Source organism: Ursus maritimus, unplaced genomic scaffold (genome assembly GCF_017311325.1).
Source record: "Ursus maritimus isolate PB19 unplaced genomic scaffold, ASM1731132v1 scaffold_35, whole genome shotgun sequence".
Taxonomy (NCBI): Eukaryota; Metazoa; Chordata; class Mammalia; order Carnivora; family Ursidae; genus Ursus; species Ursus maritimus.
This window is the reverse complement of record NW_024426119.1, coordinates 17375947-17399478: the sequence shown is the minus strand read 5'-3', so window position 1 is coordinate 17399478 and position 23532 is coordinate 17375947. Positions and strand designations below refer to the sequence as shown.

General features: G+C 37.4%; 1 long non-coding RNA gene across 1 annotated transcript in view; it reads right to left on the bottom strand.

Annotated features, from left to right (window-relative positions):
• Nucleotides 1–23532, bottom strand: part of LOC103676781 — a 70957-nt gene that overhangs the window by 4586 nt on the left and 42839 nt on the right. The window contains exon 2 of the long non-coding RNA XR_572212.2: nt 6806–6929. This is a non-coding gene — a long non-coding RNA (uncharacterized LOC103676781). The remainder of the gene's footprint in view (nt 1–6805; nt 6930–23532) is intronic.

Genomic DNA, 23532 nt, shown 5'->3' with positions numbered 1-23532 from the left:
TGACTGTACAGAATACAACCCAGAAATTCCTCCATTTTCTTGAACATGTACTGTTCAGGGTTGGCCTGCAGGTGGAGCTGTAGCCCACAGAGGGACTTCATGTTCTACAGCATGGCAGGGGACTGACGGGATGTTAGATCCAGATGAGTAATTACGATATTGCCCAAGTAGATCTTGCCTCCTTGATTCCAGATGTGATTCATTCAGCACTAGAAGATGACTAAGGTACTGCACAGGCAAAATGACACCATAATCTGACAGACTGAGCCTCTCCCATTGTTCTGAAAGCTCTCGGACCAGTACACGGAAGTATCTACAACCTCCTCCAGGTCCAGGTAGGTGATAAGAGAAGAACTGCTTTCTGGATAAGCCCCAATGAACTGCCCATGTGAAGTTGCTAGTGCCTTTGACGAAAGGACATCTATCTATGAGTAAAGTGGCCAAGTCTCTCATAATGCTTGTTCCTAGGCTCAAAACAGCAGGTTAGCATCCCCATTCCACCTCCTGCCACATATTCCAACTCTGCTAAAGCTTGTGAAAAGAACTGTTGCCCATAACTGGGTTGGCAGGAAGGCAAACATATTTGAAGTAGGGTCACAAGTTCATTCATTCTGCCCTTAGATGTGCAAAGAGAATGCAGCTTCTTTATTTCCCCGTAATACATCTGCTCATCCACAGGGAACAAGGAAAAAGAATCCTAAATTTATCCCATTCAGTTGAATTTAGTTCAGTTCTATAATTCAGATAACCCCTTTATGCAAATTCTCTTTCATTTCTTTACGTAAAATGGTAAATCTTTCAAATTTTCTCTTCACCTCTTTGTGTCCTTCAAGATAACATCTGTGTGTACTAGGGTTTATAAGGGTTTAGATGACCCATAGCGGCAGAGATAGTATCATCTGGATCTTCACTGGTGAATAGTGGAGTGGTTGGATTTTCTGTTCCCTGGACTGGTGACCACTAAAGTATAGTTCTTCTGGTGTGGCTGATTTATTTTTTCTTTCTTTCTTTCTTTCTTTCTTTCTTTCTTTCTTTCTTTCTTTCTTTCTTTCTTTCTTAGATTTCATTTATTTATCTGTCAGAGAGAGAGAGCACAAGCAGGGGGAGCAGCAGACAGAGGGAGAAGCAGGCTCCCCACTGAGCAAGGAGCCCGATGAGGGCCTTGATTTCAAGGCCCTGGGATCATGACCTGAGCTGAAGGCAGACGTTTAACCACTGACTGAGCCACCCAGGTGTCCCTCTGGTGTGGCTTTCTGAGATGAAGTACTACCTATCTCTGAAATCTGTAGTTCTGGCCTTCTCAAAGTTCCTATTCAGCTATCTTTTTGTTTTGTCCAGAGCCCTCTGATGTACTTCTGTGCTCTCAAAACACATGGAACTTACTGGGTCACTTGTACACCAGGTCATGAGGGCCCAGGAGGGATGGCTCAAGCTCATCTGTCAACTCACCTCCCACTGCACCTACTTACTATCACTCCTTGCCAAGACTCTGACCTTCGACCTTGCTTCTGCTTTGTCTTCCTTATTTCTTCCATAATCCTTTAGAACTGGAAAGGGCAGTCTTTAGGCAATTCATTCATCCATGTACTATTTCCCTTGTAGGCTACAGAAATGAGACTCATGGTTTAGCTTCCATAGGTAGAAAGAATATCTTCTCTACACTTAAGAAAAAACACTGTGATTTGAGTTCCCCTATCTAGTTCTAGATATGCCTTAAATCTGAATTTAAAAAATCCTTTCTGGACAAAGCCTAACTTTAAGTCTTGATGTAGAGTCAGTACAAAATATAATCAAAGTCTCAAAGGTCAGAAATTACTTTGTTCTGGGGCGCCTGGGTGGCACAGCGGTTAAGAGTCTGCCTTCGGCTCAGGGCGTGATCCCGGCGTTCTGGGATCGAGCCCCACATCAGGCTCCTCCGCTGGGAGCCTGCTTCTTCCTCTCCCACTCCCCTGCTGTGTTCCCTCTCTCGCTGGCTGTCTCTCTGTCACATAAATAAATAAAATCTTAAAAAAAAAAAAAAAGAAATTACTTTGTTCTATAACTACACTGTCCAGTATGGTAGCCAGTAGCCCCATATGACTACTTAACTTTACATTTAAAACAATTAAAATTAATTAAAATTTAGAAATTCAGGTCCTCATATTAGCCACATTTCAAGTTCTCAGTAGCCACATGTGGCTAATGGCCACCATACTGGGCAGCAAGGGTATAGATAGAACATTAACATCATTGTTAATGTAATGAAAGTTCTATTGGATGGCTATTCTAGAGCTGTACCCACCTCCCCTTCCTGAAGCACTAAGATACTTTATGGAGAAGGAAGCTTCCCATAAGTTTTGCAGGATATGGCACTACATCTAAAAATATATTTTTAAATAATTACTCCTAATAGCTGTTGCCCAGGACTCCTAAGACGCTGGGTTAGTCAATAAGTCCCACCCACTTCTCCAAGAGTCAGTGATGTTCTCTCTCTCTTCTAAGGAGAGGGGACATAGTTTGTGGAGTCTAGTGCATAATCAAAAATTTTTTATTATATTCAAAAGTTATTTTAAAATGTCAAGATAGCAGTAGCAGAGTATGAATGCAATTACTGGCTTTTCCAAGTGAGGGGTCAGTATAACTGCATAGTCTCACACCTATGAAAGCTGGCTTTGTTCAAGATAATCGTACCTAAAAAAGAAATCAAGGCAGCCCTGTGGGCTCACTGGGGAATTTGCTCACGAGTGGCAATGCCAGGGACCACAGCTGGGCCAGCGCTGACCATGCTCAGACGTTAAGTCAGACAGCTGCCCAGGGAATGCCTGGACTGGGGGGAGCCCCCTAGCTAAAAAGAAGCAACAGGAAATAAGGGCCCCAACATGTTATATTGGAAAGCCCAATGCTGGAAGGTCTTGGCATGTCAACTGCTTCCAGCTGGGTATGTTTCCAAACCAGGGCCATGTGCAGCTAGGAAGGCTGAGATTTGTCATGGCCATCATTTTAGGAGCTACTGGAGGACAGGGGAAAGGCCACACACCCAGAAACTTCAGCTTGCCTACTTGGACTGTTGATGTATGGTATCCAGGAACTTGTGCAAAGGGGAGGTCTTCCCTGCCTCAATCTGAGAGACAAGGGGATTTGAAGAAAGGCCAGAACAACAGTCACTCAGAACTTCAAAATGAATCATCAATGCCAATGAGGAAGATGGAAAAGAAATAATCTACTTGTAACTTGGTTAAGCAGAAGCTGAGGAAAACAGACAAAAACTAAAAGACCTGAGGTGGCAGGTGAGACTTGGAACCTGTAAACATTCTGTAAGATAAGTAAATTAACTCCCACAGCTTTTTAGAGTATAGCAGATTGGTACCTACATGGAAATGCTGGTTAAAATTCAATAAAAAAAATAATTTTTTAATAAATAGCTGAGCTCAAAAGGGGAAAAAAAAAGCTTTCAGAATAAAAAGAGAAAAGAAAACCATAGTGACCCTCTAATTCATTTGATGGTCTAAATAGTTCTTGTTCAGGGCTTTCTTCAGGTGTCCTTGTCTGTCATATTGCCTCCCTACCTTGGGCGAAGAAGACCTGGTCCTGAGCCCAGCCCAGGCTCTTGGCCACCCTCTCTGTTCAAGCTCAGAAGCTGAATAAAGGATCTCTCTGAGCTTCCTGAAACACAGAATCTGGGGACCCAAGTAATGTCCTCGAAGGAAGACCCTTGAAGTATGAAAAGAGTAGAAATGTCCAACCACCCAGCTTGGGAAAGCACTATGGAAACTTGTGGTTTTAATTTCTCACTGGGACTTTTTAATTTTAATCCTAAACCTGGGCAGATAGCAAAATTCCAGTAGAGAGGAAAGAGGAAAATATATTTGAAAACTAGATTAACCCAGGGGTGCCTGGGTGGCTCAGTCAGTTAAGCATCCAGTTCTTGGTTTGAGCTCAGGTCATGATCTCAGAATCATGAGATGAGCCCTGGATTGGGCTCTGCACTCAGTGTGGAGTCTGCTTGGGTTTTTCTCCCTTTACCCCTGCCCCCCTCCCTTCTCCCTCCCCCCATGCAAATGTTCTCTCTCCCTCTCTCTCAAATAAATAAATAAATGAATAAATAAAATCTTAACAACAACAACAAAAAACAAAACAAACCTAGATCAACCTAATAGAAAGTAGAGAAGAAAAAAGTCAAAATTAAAGAATGGTAAATAGAAAACAACATAATGGTAGGAAAAAGTCCAAATAGGTCAATAATCAAAGTACATATAAATATTAACATATTGAACTTGGCTACTAAAAGACAGAGATTTTCATAAGGACTTTTAAAAATTCAATCATGTACTGCTTATTAAGAGATACACGTAGGGGCGCCTGGGTGGCTCAGTCATTAAGTGCCTGCCTTCAGCTCAGGACGTGATCCCAGAGTCCTGGGATCGAGCCCCACATCGGGCTCCTCGGCTGGGAGCCTGCTTCTTCTTCTCCCACTTCCCCTGCCTGTGTTCCCTCCCTCGCTGGCTGTCTCTCTGTCAAATAAATAAATAAAATCTTAAAAAAAAAAAAAAAGAGAGAAACACCTAAAGCATGATGATGGGGAGGTCATTATGTAAATGTATAATATGGACTAAAAATTTAATAAAAATTAAACAAATATAATAATATCAATATTAATTTTTTAACTTTAAGGCAAAAGGAGGGTTATTATATAAAGATACAAGGGTAAACAGAATAAATCACATTGAAGAAATAGTCATTTGGAACCTCAGATGTGTGTGTGTGTGTAAATCAAAAATCATAGTTGTAGAAGACATAAACAACATAAGTAATCCTACACGCAAAATTCAAAATACACATAATTTCTAGCACACATGAAACATTTATAAAAATTCACTATAATATGTCAAAAAGTAAATTTCAAATGAATACTAATGATACAAAATCATATGAAACATGTTCTCTAATAACAATGAGATAAAATTAGAAATCAATATAATAGTTGCACTGTCCTATTCATGTTAGAAGCTTCAAAATAATTATTAAGTAGGGGAGAAAAATTAATGAAAATTACCAAATGCCCAGACAATGAAAACACTAGTACCAAAATGTGTGGTATGCAATTTAAGCAGTATTTAGGAGGAAATTTAGAGCTTTAAGTGCATATAATAGAAGAGAAGGAAGCATATACCTCAAAAGTTAATTAGAACAAAGAATGCAAAAGAAAAGAAAAAATAACAAAAGGAAGAGAAACAGATGAAAAGGGGGGAATCAATAAGGAATCAATAGACCCAAAGGCTAGTCCTTTCTGAAGACTAATAAAATAGGCAAACCTGGCAAAATCGATTGAAGGAAAAAGAAAAAAAGTGCGGAAAAAGGGACACGACTACAAATAGTCAGTTTTTAAAAGCCCTAGAAAATACAATGAGTATCATTACACAAATAAATTTGACAATTTAATGAAATGGACAGTTCTTTAGAGATATATAAATCACTAAAATTGACTTGAAAAAGAAATGGCAACCTTTATATTTATTTATACCCATTAAATAAATTGAATCTGTAATTTTAAAAAATTGTACCCATTAAGTATGTCTCCTCAGGCAAAAGAAACAAAAGCAAAAATTAACTATTGGGATTATTCCAAAATAAAAAGCTTTTGCACAGCAAAGAAAACCATCAACAAAACAAAAGAACAACCTACTGAATGGGAGAAGATATTTGCAAATCATATAAATGATAAGGAGTTAATATCCAAAATAGATGAAGAACTTATACAACTCAACAACAAAAAAAAACCAGTCTAATTAAAAATGGGCAGAGGACCTGAACAGACATTTCTCCAAAGACATACAGATGGCCAACAGGCAAATGAAAAGATGCTTGACATCACTCAGTATCAGGGAAATGCATATCAAAGCCGCAATGAGATACCACCTCATACCTGTCAGAATGGCCGAAATCCAAAACACAAGAAACAACAAGTATTAGTGAGGACATGGAGAAAAAGGAACCCTCCTGCACTGTTGGTGGGAATGCAAATTGGTGCAACCACTGTGAAAAAGAGTGTGGAGGTTCCTCAAGACATTAAACATAGAAATACCATATGATCCAGTAATTCTATACTGGGTATTTATCCAAAGAAAATGAAGATATTAATTCAAACAGATATATGCGTCCCTGTGTTCCTGGAAGCTTCATTTGCAATAACCAAGATATGGAAGCAAGCCAAGTATCCACTGATAGATGAATGGATAAAGAAGATGGTGTATGTATATATATATATATATATATATATATATATATATACACATATTTGCATGCAACGGAACGTTACTCAGCTAAAAAGAAAAATGAAATCATGTCATTTGCAACATCATGGAAGGAATTAGAGGGTACTATGCTAAGTGAAGTAAGTCAGACAGAGAAAGACAAATACCATATGATTTCACTTATATGTGGAATATAAAAAAACAAAACAAAGGAATAAACAAACAAAAGCAGAAACAGACCCATAAATACAAAGAGAATATAACGAATACAATACAAAGAGAACAAACTGATGGTTGACAGAGGGGAGGGGGGTGAGGATGGACAAAATGAAGAAAGGGGAGTTGGAGGTACAGGCTTCCAGTTATGGGATGAATAAGTCACCAGGATGGCAGGTACAGCATACGGAATATAGTCACTGGTATTATAATAGTGTTGTATGGTAACAGACAGTAGCTACATTGAATCACTATATTGTACACCTGAAATTAATATAACAGTTTATGTCAGCTGTATGTCAATTAAAAAAAAGAAAACTGTACCCATTAAAAAAGCACCATGCCAACCAAGTACTTACCCACATAGGTGAGTTTAACCAAATCTTCAAAATTTATTTCCTGTATTAGACAGACTTTTTCAGTGAAGAGACAGAAGAGATCCTTGCTTCATTTTATGAGATAAGTATACTTTTGATACCTAAACTGCACAAAGACAATATGAAAAAAGAAAATATTTAGTTATTCTCACTTTTGAACACGTGCACAAATATTTTAAAACACTACCTAACTGAATTAAATAACGCATTTATAACACACCATAACAGATAAGGTACAAAGCAAATACAGTAAGATGTTAACCATAGAACCTGGGTGGTTGATGTATGCGTGTTCACTGTGCAGGCCCACTTATCTAGTTTAAAATTTTTCATTTGAAAATCTTAGGAAAAGTAAGAAATAAAATCTTTGTACATCTGCAACCTCTACAAGCATATCATGATAGAATCCCAAGAATGACTAAAAAAAATCTATCAGTGTATTTCGTCTCACTAGTACAGATGAGTAATTTATAAAAGTATAATTTATGGGGCCACCTGGGTGACTCAGTAAGTTAGGCATCTGACTCTTGGTTTCTGCTCAGGTCATGATCGCAGGCTCATGAGATCAAGCCCCCCCCACAACCAGTCGGGCTCCAGGCTCAGCAGAGTCTCTTTGGTATTCTCTCCCTCTCCCTCTGCCCCTCCCCCCACTCACATTCTCTCTCCCAAATAAATATGTAAAATCTTTTTTTTTTAAGTGCAATTTATGGAAAAAAGAAAAACTACTGGCAAACTGGGAATGGACTACAACCTCATCTTCCTGATGAAGAGTGTTGTAGGATTAGGCTTGGCTATTAGTGGCAGAAAACTCCAAACTATATAGAATTTTACTTCTCTCTCATATAAAAGACTAGTTAGGTGGCCCAGAGCCAAGTTCCTTGTATCATATTGTGTCATGTGTGATCTTTACTCCTAAGATTACTTCAAGTCCAATATATTGCTCCAACTCCAGTCATCACATCTGCATTCCAGGCTGCAGGAAGTAGAAAAGGGGAAAGTGGTATGTTTCCCCTTTAGGATACACTGAAATTTTCATATATGACTTCCACTTACAACCCCATGGCAGAAACTAAGTTATGTGCCCTCATGGAGTGGAAGGTGGCTGGGAAAAGCAGGCATTTTCTTGGCAGACATGTCTTCAGATAAAATGTAAAGATTCTGGGACGCCTGGGTACCTCAGTCAGTTAAGTGTTCAACCCTTGATTTTAGCTCAGGTCATGATCTCAGGGTTATAAGACTGAGTCTTGGAGCCTGCTTAAGGTTTTCTCTCTCCTTCTCTCTTTGCTCCTTCCCCTTCCCTCTCTCTCTAAAAAAAAAAAAAAAATGAAGATTCTACTTAGGAAAAAGGAGACAACCAATTCTGGGGGAAGGGGAGCACCCAGCAGTCTCTTCCACATGTATCTATCAGAAACCTCTAGAAAACATGATACTTAGTGGTAAAACATTAGACGTGTGCTCTTTAGAGTCAGGAACAAGTCAAGAGTACCCGTTATCATAGCTTCTCTCCTTTTTTTTTTATTTAAGATTTTTATTTATTTATTTGACAGAGGGAGAGAGAAAGCAGGGGGAGGGGCAGAGGGAGAAGCAGGCTCCCCGCTGAGCAGAGAGCCCGATGTGTGCTCAATCCCAGGACCCTGGGATCATGACCTGAGCCAAAGGCAGATCCTTAACCAATTGAGCCACCCAGGTGCCCCTCCTAGCTTCTCTTAAACACCGTATAGAGTCCTAGGCAGTGTGATACTTAAAAAGAAGCAGGAGGAGGAGGAAGAGGAGGAGGAAGAGGAAGAAGGAAAGAGAATTTTTCTTATTTGCAGACCATGGGATTAGTTACATAGAAATTGCAAGAGAATTTGTAGGTAAATAATTCAAACAAATAGGAGAATTCAGCACTCTGGATAATTCAGAGTGTAAGAGAAAAAATATATATTTATATATACTTATATAAAATCTCTCATTTACAATAGGTACCTAGGCAAAAATCTAAAGAAATTTATGTAAGACCTATTCGGTAAAATTACAAAACATTACATAAAAGATGCACTGGATAAATGATAAAACACTGAAAGACTGAAAGATATAATTGTGTAAATCTATAGCTCTCCCCATGAATTTATAATAGATCTATGAATCACTTTCATTCCAATCAGAATCCCAACAAGACTTTTCATGGAATTTAACAATCCTGCCCTAAAGTTCATGTGGAAAATAAAAGAGACAAAACTAGCAAAGAAATTTTTGAAAAAGAAAACTGAAGAGTGGAGATTTGCCCTAGTAGGCTCTAAGGCCATAGTTATTTAAATAGTGTGGTATTGAGGCAAGGATATAAAAATGGGCCAAATGAGCATAATGAACAAAATAAGTCAATATTGACCTATACATATATGGAAACTTGGCATGGGACGGAGATGGCTTTATCTGTCAGCAGGGAGTGGTGACCATTAGATAAACGGTACCAAGAGAACTGGCCACAGCCAGTGCATATCTTGGGGGGAGGGGGTATGTAGATCTCTACTTCATGCCATAATAAAAATATAGTCCACACAGATTAAAAATTTTAATGTATGGGGGAAATCTTAAAAGTTAAAAAGTAAAAACAGGAGAATGTCTTCATTACATTTCTTTAGGTTTCCCAAACAAAATGCTAAAAGCACAAATGATAACTGAGAATTTGAATACATGAAAATATAAAAATTGCATTAGACAAAAGACACCATAAATGGTAAAAATGCAAGCCATAATTATAATACATATTATGGGGTATCAGTATCCAGAATATAAAATAATCCTGACTAATCAATAAAGAAAAACAAGTAATGTGGTAGAAAATTTGTCAAAAGTTTCGATAATTTATTATAGAGGGAAACTAAATCGCCAAAAAGAGTAAGAAAAGGTACTTTCAGGGGCGCCTGGGTGGCTCAGTCGTTGAGTGTCTGCCTTTGGCTCAGGGTGTGACCCCGGCGTTCTGGGATCGAGCCCCACGTCAGGCTCCTATGCTGGGAGCCTGCTTCTTCCTCTCCCACTCCCCCTGCTTGTGTTCCCTCTCTCGCTGGCTGTCTCTCTCTCTGTGTCAAATAAATAAATAAAATCTTTTTTAAAAAATAAAGAAAAAGAAAAGGTACCTTCAGAAATAAATGCAAATTAAAACCATAATGAGGTATTATTTCATCCCTATCAGCTTGGCAACATTTCTTAAGTCTGAGAAGCCCAAGTGTTGGTAAGACTGTAGCAATAAAATAAAGAAAGAAAAGAAAAGAAAAGAAAAGAAAAGAAAAGAAAAGAAAAGAAAAGAAAAGAAAAGAAAGAAAGAAAGAAAGAAAGAAAGAAAGAAAGAAAGAAAGAAAGAAAGAAAAAAGAGAGAAAGGAAGTAAGAAAGGAAGGGAGGGAGACAGAGAGAGAGAGAGAAAGAAAGAAAGAAAGAAAGAAAGAAAGAAAGAAAGAAAGAAAGAAAAAGAAAAAGAGAAAAGGAAAGAGAAAGGAAGGAAGGAAGGAAAGAAGGAAGGAAAGGAAAGAGAAAGAGAAAGGAAGGAAGGAAGAAAAAAAGAAAGAAAGAAAGAAAGAAAAAGAGAAAAAAAGAAAGAATTTTAAAACATGGTTGGTGTGAATGTGCATTGTTCAAAACCACACTGGAGAATAATGTTGCAATATCAGATGAGGTCGGTATGCACATACCCTATGCCCTAGAAATCTCCTTGTGGATATATATCCTAAAAAACGCACATACATGTCCCTGGAGAGACATGAAAGAGAATACTTATTGTAGCATTGTATTTAACAGCAAAAACTTGAAAACAAACTAACTGTTTAAAAACATGATTGTGGATAAATTGTGGTGCCAGAGTCACACAATGAAATACTAAATACGTATGTACTAAATATATAACAACTAGGCAGGAAGGATACATGCTAATTTTGGGATAGTGATTACCTTTGGGCAGAGAGCAACAGAACTGGGCAGTGGGGGCTGTGGTTGAAATGTATCTGTACTGTTAAAACAAAAAACCCTAAAGCCATTATGGCAAGATGTCAACATTAGTTAAATCTGTTAAAAACCATGAGCCTGGCCGTATGTACAGACTGCTAAGGCATACTGTTAAGGAAAAAAGTGAGCTGTGGAAGAATTTGACGAGTAGACTACCATTTGTGTAAAAGGAGGATCAGCTTGTGCTGAATATTCCTGAATGATACAAAATAAATGGACACTGATGGTCTCTAAAGGGGGAGGAGGCTGGGGACTGGGGTCAGCAGTGGGAAAGAGACCTACTTTATGTACCTTTTTCTACTCTTGGACTGCTTTTATCACTTGCATTTGTTTTCTCAAAAGTAAAATAGTAAAGCAAAAAACATCTTTAATTAAAATTATTTCTACCCCAACAATGCATTTAGAGCCAAAATTACTGTTTTGAGGAATATTTTGCATAAAAATATAAGTGTACCCTTATGTTTGCCATCTTCCCAAATGACTGATTTTTCCAAAGAGTTCTTGATAATGAGTTCCTTATGATCAGTCACACCGAAATATACACTCTGCCCGCCGCATCTGCCTTAACTGTGCATCTATTTATATGGTATGACGGATACTTTCCCTAATAAATCTTACCATTTCCCCTGCTAAGGAACTGAGTGCTGACTAAACGGTTGATGACACATGGGAGTTATTCCTACATTTTCCACACGCAGTAAGACAAATCGATGCAATGCCCCTAGTGCTGGTAGAAACACTAACAGCTTTGGGGCATTGTCAGAAGGGGTGGGGGGCATACAATGAATCCATAGTTACTGGACTTTCCTATGAGGGGCAGCCTGAGGCAATTTGAGAGCAAAAGCAGGATTTGGAGTTCCTAACCTCACACGTTTTATTTCTGTGAGCTAATCTACAATCAAGAGAGCTCCCACGCTGTCAGATCTAGAACTCGACTACCTCAAACAGTCAACTTCCCTCTTACATTTTGCTTTGAGTTGCTTAAGTATGAGTTTGTTTAAAGGCTGATTACCGGAGCAGAGTAGTATTTTCAAACCTTTATCATAGGACCACTTTAGGAAACAAAACTGATCCTCACTGCTTTCTGTTTCCCCAGACTAGACCTCCAGGGTCCCGCGCCCCAGCTGGTGTAAAGTGCGAGATTCTGGTTTATACCACTTTCTGGGTATCGAAGAGGCAGGAGAGAGACTCAGGGTGATAGGGGAAAAGAGGAAAGAGGCTCATAGTCATCTCTTTTTCATGTCTTTCATTTCACAACTTCTTCCTTCCCATGCCTGCTGTTGTGCTCCCTCGCCTTGTTCCAGAGCCAAAAGACAGGTCAACTTTGCTGCTTCTGATCCAAGTTGGCAGAGGCTGGGGCAGCAGGGTGGTAACTCTGCCTGACGTACTCAAGCTACACTTGGGACATGTCCAACAGCAAAGTCACTCAGTAAACAGTTCTCTGTATTCTCTTTTCCTTGAGCTGGCTGTAATATCTAGGACCCAGTACCACCCACTCTCTAATTCGAGACAAGCCCACAGACCAGAAACTTCACGGATCACCCTATCTTAAAGCAGTCTTTTGTGAGGTACAAAAGGCCATCTACGAAATCACTGATATGCTACATTATTTCAATTCCAAGCCCTACTGATGTCCTTTTCAGGGCTTGGTTTTTCCATTTTTAGGAATATTTCCTGTACATCATTCATTCAGTACTCAAGAACCTTACTAAATGTCTATTTTGTGCCTAGGTTTCCACTGGGATTGAGTGCGGGTAAGGGAGAGGAACAGATATTACATGCAACAGTTCCTTGTTTTAAGCTTACAAAGTGACTGGAGAGAGAAAAGTCAATATGAAATAAATAAAGAATAACTCAAGACAAAATATCTTTCAATGCCAAAAGCAAGGACTATATATCAGAGACCTGGAGAGATTAGGAAACGCTTTAAGAAAGATGTTGGGCTGGAGCTGGGTTGTTAAGGAAGGGCGGAAGGTTGCGGAGGGTTTTCTAGGTGTGACATAATAGTGAAGACCACAGACGAACAGACTGTGGGACTCTCAGAGCAGTCTAATAAAGCAACTCTGACACCCATAAACAGGTAAATAAACAAACAAAACCAAGGGGCAAAAATAGGTTCATAAGGTAAGAATTAGTTATTTTGCTACATATAGACTCCTAGAGATCAAAGGGACCTCACGAATTATGTAATCCACCTTCTGCCTTCATTTTACAGATGAGAACACAGGATTAGAGAGGTGAAGTGATTTCACCAGATCAGGTAACAAATTAGTGCCAGAGCGGAAATCAAACTCCAGAGCTTCTGACTCCCAACACATCACACTCTACTTTAAACCATCAGACTATTATGCTCAGATGACTCCAGGCCAACTGGGACCAGTGACATACTAACAGTAACAATGTAAGTTTCAAAAGGGAGGATTGTAGGAGGGATAAAGCTCATTTTTTACACAGATACTTGGGATATTTCTAAATTTTTCTTTTCTTGAATTGTAGTACTTATTGCCTCATGTTTCACCTCCTCTGCTTCACATTCAAAGTCTTCCACAACATGGCCATGCTGGCCTTTCTGACCTTATTTCCCAACATTCTCCTCTCTACAGCCTCTACTCTAGCCAGATATGATCGTCCACAGTCCCCAGCTTTCACCAGGCTCATTCTCCCCTCTGGGGCATTGCTCCTGTCATTTCCCCCTTCTCTAAGAATTTGTTCCCCTTTTCAACATTGACATAAAAACCTGGGCTTCACTTAGGATCTTCAGCTACTTCAAGTCTTCTCTACACTCCTACTTAATTCAATGCAAACCAGTTCATTTCAATAAAATGTTATGAGGGACCTGCTGTGTGCCAGGAACTCTTACTAGGCACTCAGGATTCCAGACTCAGTAAGGCATGGGTGCTGCCCACTAGAAGGAGAATGCAGGCAGACGTTGAAAGCAAACCATCACCACCCAGAATCATAAAAACAAGTACAAAAGACAGAGACAGCACAATCGACAGGATTGAAAGGGAAGAGACCTCACTGAGAGAGTGATGTATGAGCTAGGTTAATGGATGAGTGGGAGTTTGTCAAGGGCAAAATTGGGGGAAAGGGAAAGAAAAGACTGGTCTATGCAGAGAAGACTACATGTGGAAATTCACAGCATTTGGTAAATTTTGTTTTGTTTTGTTTAGTAAACCAGCTTTGGATTTGGTACCAGTTTTTGGTTTGCCTTCAAAATAGTGTGCAAATAGATGAGCAAGGGGAGATAAGGTAGGAGAGCTCCTCAGGGGCTTCTCACCAGGCTACAGAGGCTGGACTGATCCTGTCAATGATAAAGAGCTACTGAAGATATTTAAGTATCAAGTGTTAGGTTGGGTGTTTCAGAGGAACGTTGGCCCTACCTTATATTCGAGTAATCGAGTAAAGCTAAATGAAGGAAAGTTCTGGAAACAGACTCTGAAGAATGGGTAAAATTTCAACAGACTGAAATGGAGGGGAAGTTATTACACCATTAGTGGAAACAGCAAAGCTGCCATTCAATCGTTATTATATTGTTCTAAGTATGTTAATTTTTTTCGCCTGAGACATATTACCTAAATTCTTCAAGGACAGGGATTATTTTTCAAGTTTCCTTTTAATAGCTCCAAGTACCTAACACATCTCTGGATACACAGTGGGTGTTTGGTCCATTATCAATGACCTTTGGGATATGGCAAAAAAAAAGAAGAAGAAAAAGAGAGAAGAAAACCCCTCATATTTGTTCATGACAGAAGCTTGTGTTTATTCCTAAATCTGTTGCTAGGAATGAAAATTCATAAGGTTTTATAAATCCATAATTTGAAATGAAGATGGTGTGTATAATTGGAAGCTTATGGTTGTCTAATAAAGGACAGAAGATTCCAATTAAAGCCAAAATTCCATCTCTAAGCAGCCTTTCTCACTGTGTGGGCATCCCAACTGCTAAGTTTGTTTAATAGATCAAATTAAATGGATGACTGCTTTTGAAGGGCATCTTAGGGACTTGGGACTTAGCTTTCCTTTGGTGCATGTGTCCCTAAGCTCACTACTGACAGAAGTATTCAGTTTTATTATCAGAAAACCAAACCACTCTTAGACATTGAGGAGAGTGATAATATGATATAAACACTTAGTGAAAGACTATATATACATGTTATTTATTTCTTCTTTAATAAAAAAAGGGGGGGCAATGGTTTCCCCAATTCTCTTTGTTTGTTCCAAATCTTATCAGGTTCTGAAAAATACCCTGTCCAAAAAAAATTATTTAGGTATAAAGTAATTTTTGCTCCATAAAAATAAATGTTTTTATGTGTTCAACTGTGCTCATATTGCATTACATATGTTATTTTTAACTCGTAAGTGGTGAGATGCTGTCATGCAGGGATGATATTCAAAACAGTTAACAATGGTACAGCATGTACACCAGTCATTGAGAAGGGACCCCTGAGCAATCTGGACGGATGCCAGCTGGTTCTCCAGACCTGCGTATACAAGCTCCATCTCAGCCCTGGCATAGTAGACTTGTAAGCTACTTTTGTCCATGTGTTTCCCTTTTGATAACAGTCACACATTTTCCACTGGAGGCCTGCCCTCCCCCATTCCAGGTGATCTTGAAGGAAATGACCATTATGGGACTTCCCTTTCCCTTGGCCACAAGGCTGGGACATATGATCCAGATTAAGCCAGTCAAAATATCCCATTCTTTCACCACAGTGATTAATTGAGAAATGGGTACATGACCCAGTTTAGGCCAAGTAGAGTCCTCCCCAGAACTTTTCCCCTGGACTTAATTGGGATGATTTCCCCTACTTTGGAAACTGCTAAACTTGAATGCATTGAACGTAAGGCAACTGGAGGCCACATTGCCTTCACAGAGGAGAAATCCTTCTGAAGAATGAAGCCAAGAAGAAATAAATGATCCTGAGAGAGGACTAGAGAGACAAGGTTCTGACAACATTATTCGAAACTCTGGAACCAGCCATGCCTACAGCCAGGTGCAATCTCCTGGACTTCCCATCAACTCAAAAAATGTGTTCTCTTTATCTATCTATCTTTCTTTCTCTCTCTCTCTCTCTTTTTTCCTTCTTTCTTTTCTTTTGCTTAAACTAAATTGAATTGAATTTCTTTCCCTTGCATTCAAATAAGTACTGATTAATAATTATGCCCACATAACATAACTCTATATAATTTCCATTACACAATGCTGATGAAATCTTGAACTTAATTGAAAACTCTGCTTTTTATTAGATTGTCCTAAGGCTCCAAACCAATACATTATGCAACTAGAAGTCATCATGGGTCCTTAATCAGGGGAATAACAAAATAAAGATGGTGCTTTAGAAAAGTTTGCCTGCCAGAGATGTGTGGCAACAATCAAAACAACATATGCTCATACATGCATTCGGAAATATATATATATTTCCTTAATTTTCAAAGATGCCAGGTACCATTTCTTTTTATGTTAGCATAACTGAAATGAACTGTTATTGCCCCTACCTTAAGAATGCTTAGAAATTATTAATACGCTCTGCTTTTTATTATTTGGGACACTGAATCATAGATTTAGAACATTTACTTGTCCTAAAAGCAGATATTAGGAAGTTGCTATATGCAAGTTACTGTTAGAGGCTCTAGGGACAAAAAGATGAATTAGACAATCTCTCTGCCCTCTAGGAATTCACATTCTGTGAGAGAAGCAGAAGTGTAAATAGATAAATAGTGTAACTGTTGGCAGGACTGGAACCCTTCCTTCTGCTGGAGGTCTCCTCTTCACTGGCATTATTAACTGAGAGCTGTATGCAGGGAGGAGAGTAGGTGCACAAAGGTCCGTAAGAGCAGCTCCTGAGTATTCCAGGCCAGGCAGCTCACTGAATCATGTAGCCCTGGGTTTTCTTGCATTTCACACACAACTCAGATTGCATTTATCTTTTTTTATGTAAAGAACTTCCTCACAGGAAAAATAAAGAGTTATTCCATGGTTGTTGAACGTGGTCTTAACTCTCTTTACAAGGCCAGACATGATATTTAGGAAGTCACTTTGGTTGATTTATACTGCAAACTGTAAATTAAATTTAAATTTTAAGACGTTTAATTATGAACAAAATTCTTGATAGCACAGTGAGGGGACCCACTAAATTTATATTTTCAATCATTAACAAGACTCTGCTTATTTGGAGCCACTCCCTCCTTAAAGATGCAGAGCAGTTAGACCTTTAGAGTGGATTCTGTGGCAAGGAACTCCTCCAGGCTATCTCATTTTCCTCAATTCCTCATTGGAATTTCACAATAACTTAACACATAGCTAGAATTCACTACAAATTCCTAGGAGCTAGAAGCAAAAAGACGCTGACAACAATTTATTTTACCTTTTTTCCTTATTCTAGTTCCTGTATCTTTCTGTAAGTGTTGTTTGCTTTAGTGGATGGTTGGAGTGTTTGAAAAGGAGAAAAAAATATAAGTCTTCATTCCTTTTCCCTTTCCATTTTAACTGGCTCTTTAATTCACCATGTAGACTTTCAAACTAAATGTAGTCTAAAAAGGCCTGGTTTTTACTTCCAAGGTAACTCTTAAAAGGGAGGAAATATTTATTGTGTTAGATTTCTTATTAGAAAGGATTTAGTGCCTGACTTCTAAATTAAATGATTTAGGAACTTAAGAGCTCTTTAGAAATTACCTAGTCCATGTTGGGAAAACTGGACAGCTACATGCAAAAGAATGAAACTGCAGTACTTTCTTACATGATACACAAAAATAAACTCCAAATGGCTGAAAGACTGAAATATGAGACCTGAAACAATGAAACTCCTGAAGGAAGACATAGGCAGTAAGTTCTCTGACATTAGTCTTAGCAATATGTTTTTGGATATGTCTCCTCAGGCAAGGGTAACAAAGCAAAAATAAACAAATGGAACTATATCACACTAAAAAGCTTTCAACAGCAAAGGAAACCATCAACCAGACAAAAACGCAGCCTACTGAATGGGAGAAGATACTTAGAAATGATACATCCAATAATTGATATTGATACAAATCAATATCCCCCAAACCTAAATAATCTGATTAAAACATGGTCAGAGGACCTGAACAGACATTTTTGCTAAACTACTTGCTTAATTCACAGAGCTAGTAAGGGCCACAGCCAAAACTGGAACCCAGATCTCAACAAGATTGTCAACATTGTTGGAGAGTTCCCTACCCATTTCTCATAATAGCTATTACAAATCTTCACAACTGTTTTCATGAATCTTATACAACTATCTCTCCATCACTCTGGTCCCTACTTCACAGAAAACTAAAAGCTACCAAGCATGACTCCAGTTTCCACTTTTAAACTTTCTCATATGTCATCTCAAAGGAACATTATCATTACTCTTCAACGGGAAATCCTGCCATTTGTTACCTGTATCACACTGAGTCCCAACTTTTTTGAGAGCCTATTTTGTTAATTATTTCTTCTGACATATATGGGAATCCTTTCTCCACTCACTCCTTTTTAGTACATAAATATGCTCAAGGACTTGCATTTATAATGATGTTATGTCCCATTCCAGAACCATTTTTTCTTTCCTTTCATCATAACCAAGCACATTTTAAGAAACTGTTCCTACATTCTCCCCTTACTCACTCCTTCAACTTTGAACATAAGACTTTTGACACTATCACTCAACTGAAAGTGTTTGGGCAAAGACCATCTCTGCCTTTTAAGGACATTTCAATTTCCTCCTTGTGAGAACTCTCTTCTCTTTTGACCACTTTATTGCCATCTTAACACTGAGTTTGTAAGCTTTTCTCTTTCCCTTCATTCATTCCTTAATTACTAATGCTTCCTAACGTTCTGTTCTCAGCACCCTTTCTTTCTCATTTTGTACTTTCTTTGGACAAGTCCCACTTAATCCATGCCCAACTCTGACACACAAATCTGTAAAATGTAAAAAATATTTCTCTTAAGCTTTCAATGTTAACCAAAAGCAATTTTATTAAAATATTATTTACTTAAATATAAAAATAAGTATAAATTCCTTATGCTTATAGCTCTTAACAAGCTTACAACCAAATCTTTATAAAATAAATTCAAATAAAGCTAAAAATCTAAAAAACTCCTAAGATGAAATAAACATCAATTTATGTGGATGGTTATATTTTTTTTCTTTGAAACTAAATTGCCAACTCAATGTGAATATGGGGCTGGCTGCTAATAACATAGGCTCTTTTTAATTTTTTTTTTTAAGATTTTTATTTATTTATTTACTTGAGAGAGAGACAGAGACAGAGAGAATGAGAGAGAGAGAGTGACAAGCCGGGGGGAGGAGCAGAGGGAGAGGGACAAGCAGACTCCGTGCTGAACACAGAGCCTAATGCGGGGCTTGATCCCAAGACCCCGTGATCATGACCTCAGCTGAAACCAAGAGTCAGATGCTTAACTAACTGAGCCACCCAGGCGCCCTGGTTCCTTTTAATTTAAATAGAACCATGTACTGTGAGATGATTCAGTTCTCCCACCACTGTTCTCTATTCACAGTACTATGAAACCTTCATTCACATGAAGGAGCACACAATGATACCATTTCATCTTCACTTGACCTGATTGCATCATTTACATAGTAAGCCAGGCTCTGTGATACTTGGCACACACAAGATTATAAAAATAAACACAAATGCAGACATTGAAGTAAGTTGGCAATACTATTGATAAAGTGGTCATCCAGATGATCCAGATTATTCGTGAAATGAAAGCATGAATATAAGCATTACTATAAAAATCTATTTAGCAAACACATAAACCTCTGAAAATATATTTGATGGATCCCAGTGTTCCAGCACCCCCAATTTTGTAAACCCCATATCTGTATCTATAGCCCAAAACCCTCTCCTGAGCCTCTGCCCTGTATATGCAACTGCCTACTGAAAATTTCTCCACCTACATGACCTATAATCACCTCAGATACAACATGTCCAAACTGAACTTGTTATCATTCCCCACACACACACACACCTTAACCTGTATTCCCAATCTTAGTTAATGACATCATCATCTACCCAGTTACTTAAACCGAAAACTCAAACTAGTTTCCTACCTCTGCCTTACCTCCTACATTCAATTGTTACAGATACTAACTACCTTCAAATCAATGGTCATTTTTCTTTTGACCCAGAAATCCTACCCAAAAATATCCCAAGGATATAACCAAAATATTAATAAAGCAACAAAAAAGAGGAAACATGTTCACTTCACTATTATACTTAATTTAAAAAACTAATGAAGAAATTAAAAAGAAAATTGGCATGACAATTTAAGAGTAGCGGAAGAGTAAACTAAATATGGTAGGGGTTATCTTTATTCAGAAATAACATAATATTCTAGTTCTTGGCAGACTACATATCAAGTCTCTTTTTAAATGCCCAGTGCAAAACACCTTAAAAATGCTAAATTTAAAAATAAATTTTACACCCATGATTGATTTATTGATTTATCAGGAATACAAGAGAGATCCTCAGAAGCCAAAATAAAGAACAAGAAGAAGGGGATCATAAATCCAAAGAGGTATAAGAGATCTGAAGCCAGCTACTATCTTGGGTATCTGTCAATCTTTGGTGGCCTAGCATTTTAGTTTTGAAGGGCATTGAGCATGGCAAACAAGAGACAATGTAAGCCCAAGGCAGGATATTATATTGGACTTTGCATATAGCAAGGAATCCCAAAAAGCTATATCCTCAGTGAGTAACCTAGAAAACAATCTATCCCACACTCTTGGTTTTGATTCAGGTTGTGATCTCAGGGTTGTGGGACTGAGCCCTGTGTGGGGCTCCACGCTCAGCTTGGAGTCTGCTTAGGATTCTCTTTTCCTCTTCCTCTGCCCCTCCTTCCCCCACTCCCTCCCTCCCTCTCTCCCTCTCTCTCTCTCAAATAAATAAATAAATCTTTAAAAAAATAACTAATACAGCTAATAAACTAATTCAACAAGCTACAGGGTATAAGATTAATATTCAAAAATCAGTTATGTTGTTATATACCAGCAGTAAACAATCCAAAAAGGAAATTAAGGAAACTATTCCATTTACAATAGCATCCAAAAAACAAAAATAGCTCAGAATACATTTAACCTAGGAGATTAAAGACTTGTACACTGGTAAGTATAAAAAACTACTGAAAAGAAATTAAAGAGCTAAATAAATGGAAAGATACTCTGTGTTCAAGAACTGGAAAAAAATATTGTATATGGCAATACTACCCAGAGCGATCTACAGATTCATTGAAATTCCAAAGGCCTTTTTATGCAAAAACAGAAAGCCAATCCTCAAATTCATGTGGAAGTACAAGGGGCTCTGAACAGCCAAAACAATCTTGACAAAGAAGAACAAAGATGGAGGCCTCATTATTTCTGGTTAGAAACTTACTACAAAGCTACAGTAGTCAAAGCAAGGTTGTACTGCATGAGAATAGACTGATAGAGCAACAGAATGAAATTGAGAATCCAGAAATAAACCTATATATCTGTGGCCAACTGATTTTCAACAAAAGTGTCAACACTATTCAATGGAGAAAGAACAGTTTTTTCAATGAATAATACTGGGAAAAATGGATATCTATATATAAAAGAATGAAGTTGGACTTCTGCCTCACAGCACATAGAAAAATTAACTCAAAATGAATCAAAGACCTAAATGTAAGAACTAAAACTATAAAGCTCTTAGAAAAAAACAAAGGGGTAAATCTTCATGTACTCAGACAATGGATTCTTAGATGTACCATTAAAAGTATGAGCAACAGAAGAAAAAATAGATAAACTTGACTTCATCAAAATTAAAAACTTCTGTACATCAAAGAACATTAAGTTAAAAGACAACCTCAGAATGGAAAAATATTTTCAAATTATATCTGATAAGAATAGTGTCTCAAATATATAAAGAACTCTTAAAACTCAAAAAAAAAAAAAGACCAAAAACCTAATTTAAAAGTGCACATAGGACTTGAACAGACGTTTCTGTTAAAAAGAATATGCAAATGGTAAACAAGCACATGAAAAAGTGCTCTACATCATTAGTCACCAGGGAAATGCAAATCAAAACCACAATGAGATACCACTTCACACCCACTAGAATAACTATAACAATAAAACAAAAACAGAAAATAACAAGTATCGATGAGGAGGAAGAGAAATTGGAATCCTTATATATTGCTAGTGGGAATGTAAAATGATGCAGCCACTGTGGAAATAGTTCAGCAGTTCCTAAAACGTTAAACATTTAATTACCATATCACCCAGCAATTCCAGTCCTATGTATAAATCCAAAAGAATTGAAAACAGGGACTCAAACAGATACTTGTATGCTGATGCCAATATTCATTACAGCATTATTCATAATAGTCAAAAGGTGGAAGCAGTCCAAATGTCCATCAGCAGATGAATGGATAAACAAAATATGGTATATATATATTACTCAGCCATAAAAATGAATGAAGTACTGATACATGCTACAATACTGTTGAACTTCAAAAATATTATGCTAAATGGAAGAAGCCAGACACAAAATGTCATATAGTGCATGATCCCTTTTTTATGAAATATCTATAATAGGTAAATTCATAGAGACAGAAAGCAGATTGGTGGTTCCAGAGCTAGAAGGAGAGAGAAATGGGGAGTGACTGCTCAATGGGTCCAGGGTTTTCTTTGGGGGTGATGAAAATGTTTTGGAATTAGATAAAGGTGGTTATACAACGTTGTGACTGTACTAAAATGCCATTGAATTGTACACTCTAAAATGGTTAATTTTATACTATGAATTTAAAAAAGTATAAATTAATACATATTCATAGAAATAGAGAAAGCAAAATGTGACTAAATGATAACAGTTTGTGAATCTAAACAAAAGATGTATTTAAGTTTGTTGAATTATTCTTTCAAATTTTATGTAGGAGTCTCCTCTCAAAATAAAATATTAGGAAAACTTGTACAAACAATAACTTAGCTTCAAAATATAGAAAGCAAAAATTGACAAAATCACAAGGAGAAACTGGCAAACCCACCACCAAAGTGAGAGATTTTAATAAACTCTCTTAATAATTGATAGAGTAAACAGATTAAAAAATTAGTAAAGATAAAGAATACTTGAACAAGTTTGATTTAATTAACATGTAAAAAACTTACATCCAACATCTGCAAAAAGATAACCTTTTAAATACATATGAAGTATTTATGAAAATTGACCATGTATTAGGAGATAAAACAAGTCTCAACAAATTCTGATGAATCAGTATCATACAGAACACATCCTGACTACAAAGCTAGTATTCATAAACAAATAACAAAAAATACACTTTTAAAAATCTACATCAAAAAATTTCTAAACATATTTCCAAATTATTCATGGAATAAGGAAAAATACGATGAAAGAAAAAATGGAACTAAATGATATCGAAAACAGTACACATCAAAACTTGCAATACTAGAGGAAATATATAGCCATCTTAGAAAAAAGAAAAACTGAAAATTAATGACATTAGTTGAAAACATTGAAACATTATAAAAAGAGCAAGAGAATAAAGATATTCAAGGTGAGAAGATAAAATTAATGAAATAGAAAATATACATGAAAGAGCATTAATAAAGGAAAAGATTGCTTTTGAAGACACTAATAAAATTGTCAAACCTTTGGCAAGATTAAACAGAAAAAAGGGAGACACAAGTTAAAGAATTATAAATATACACATAAGTTAAAAACATAAGAATAT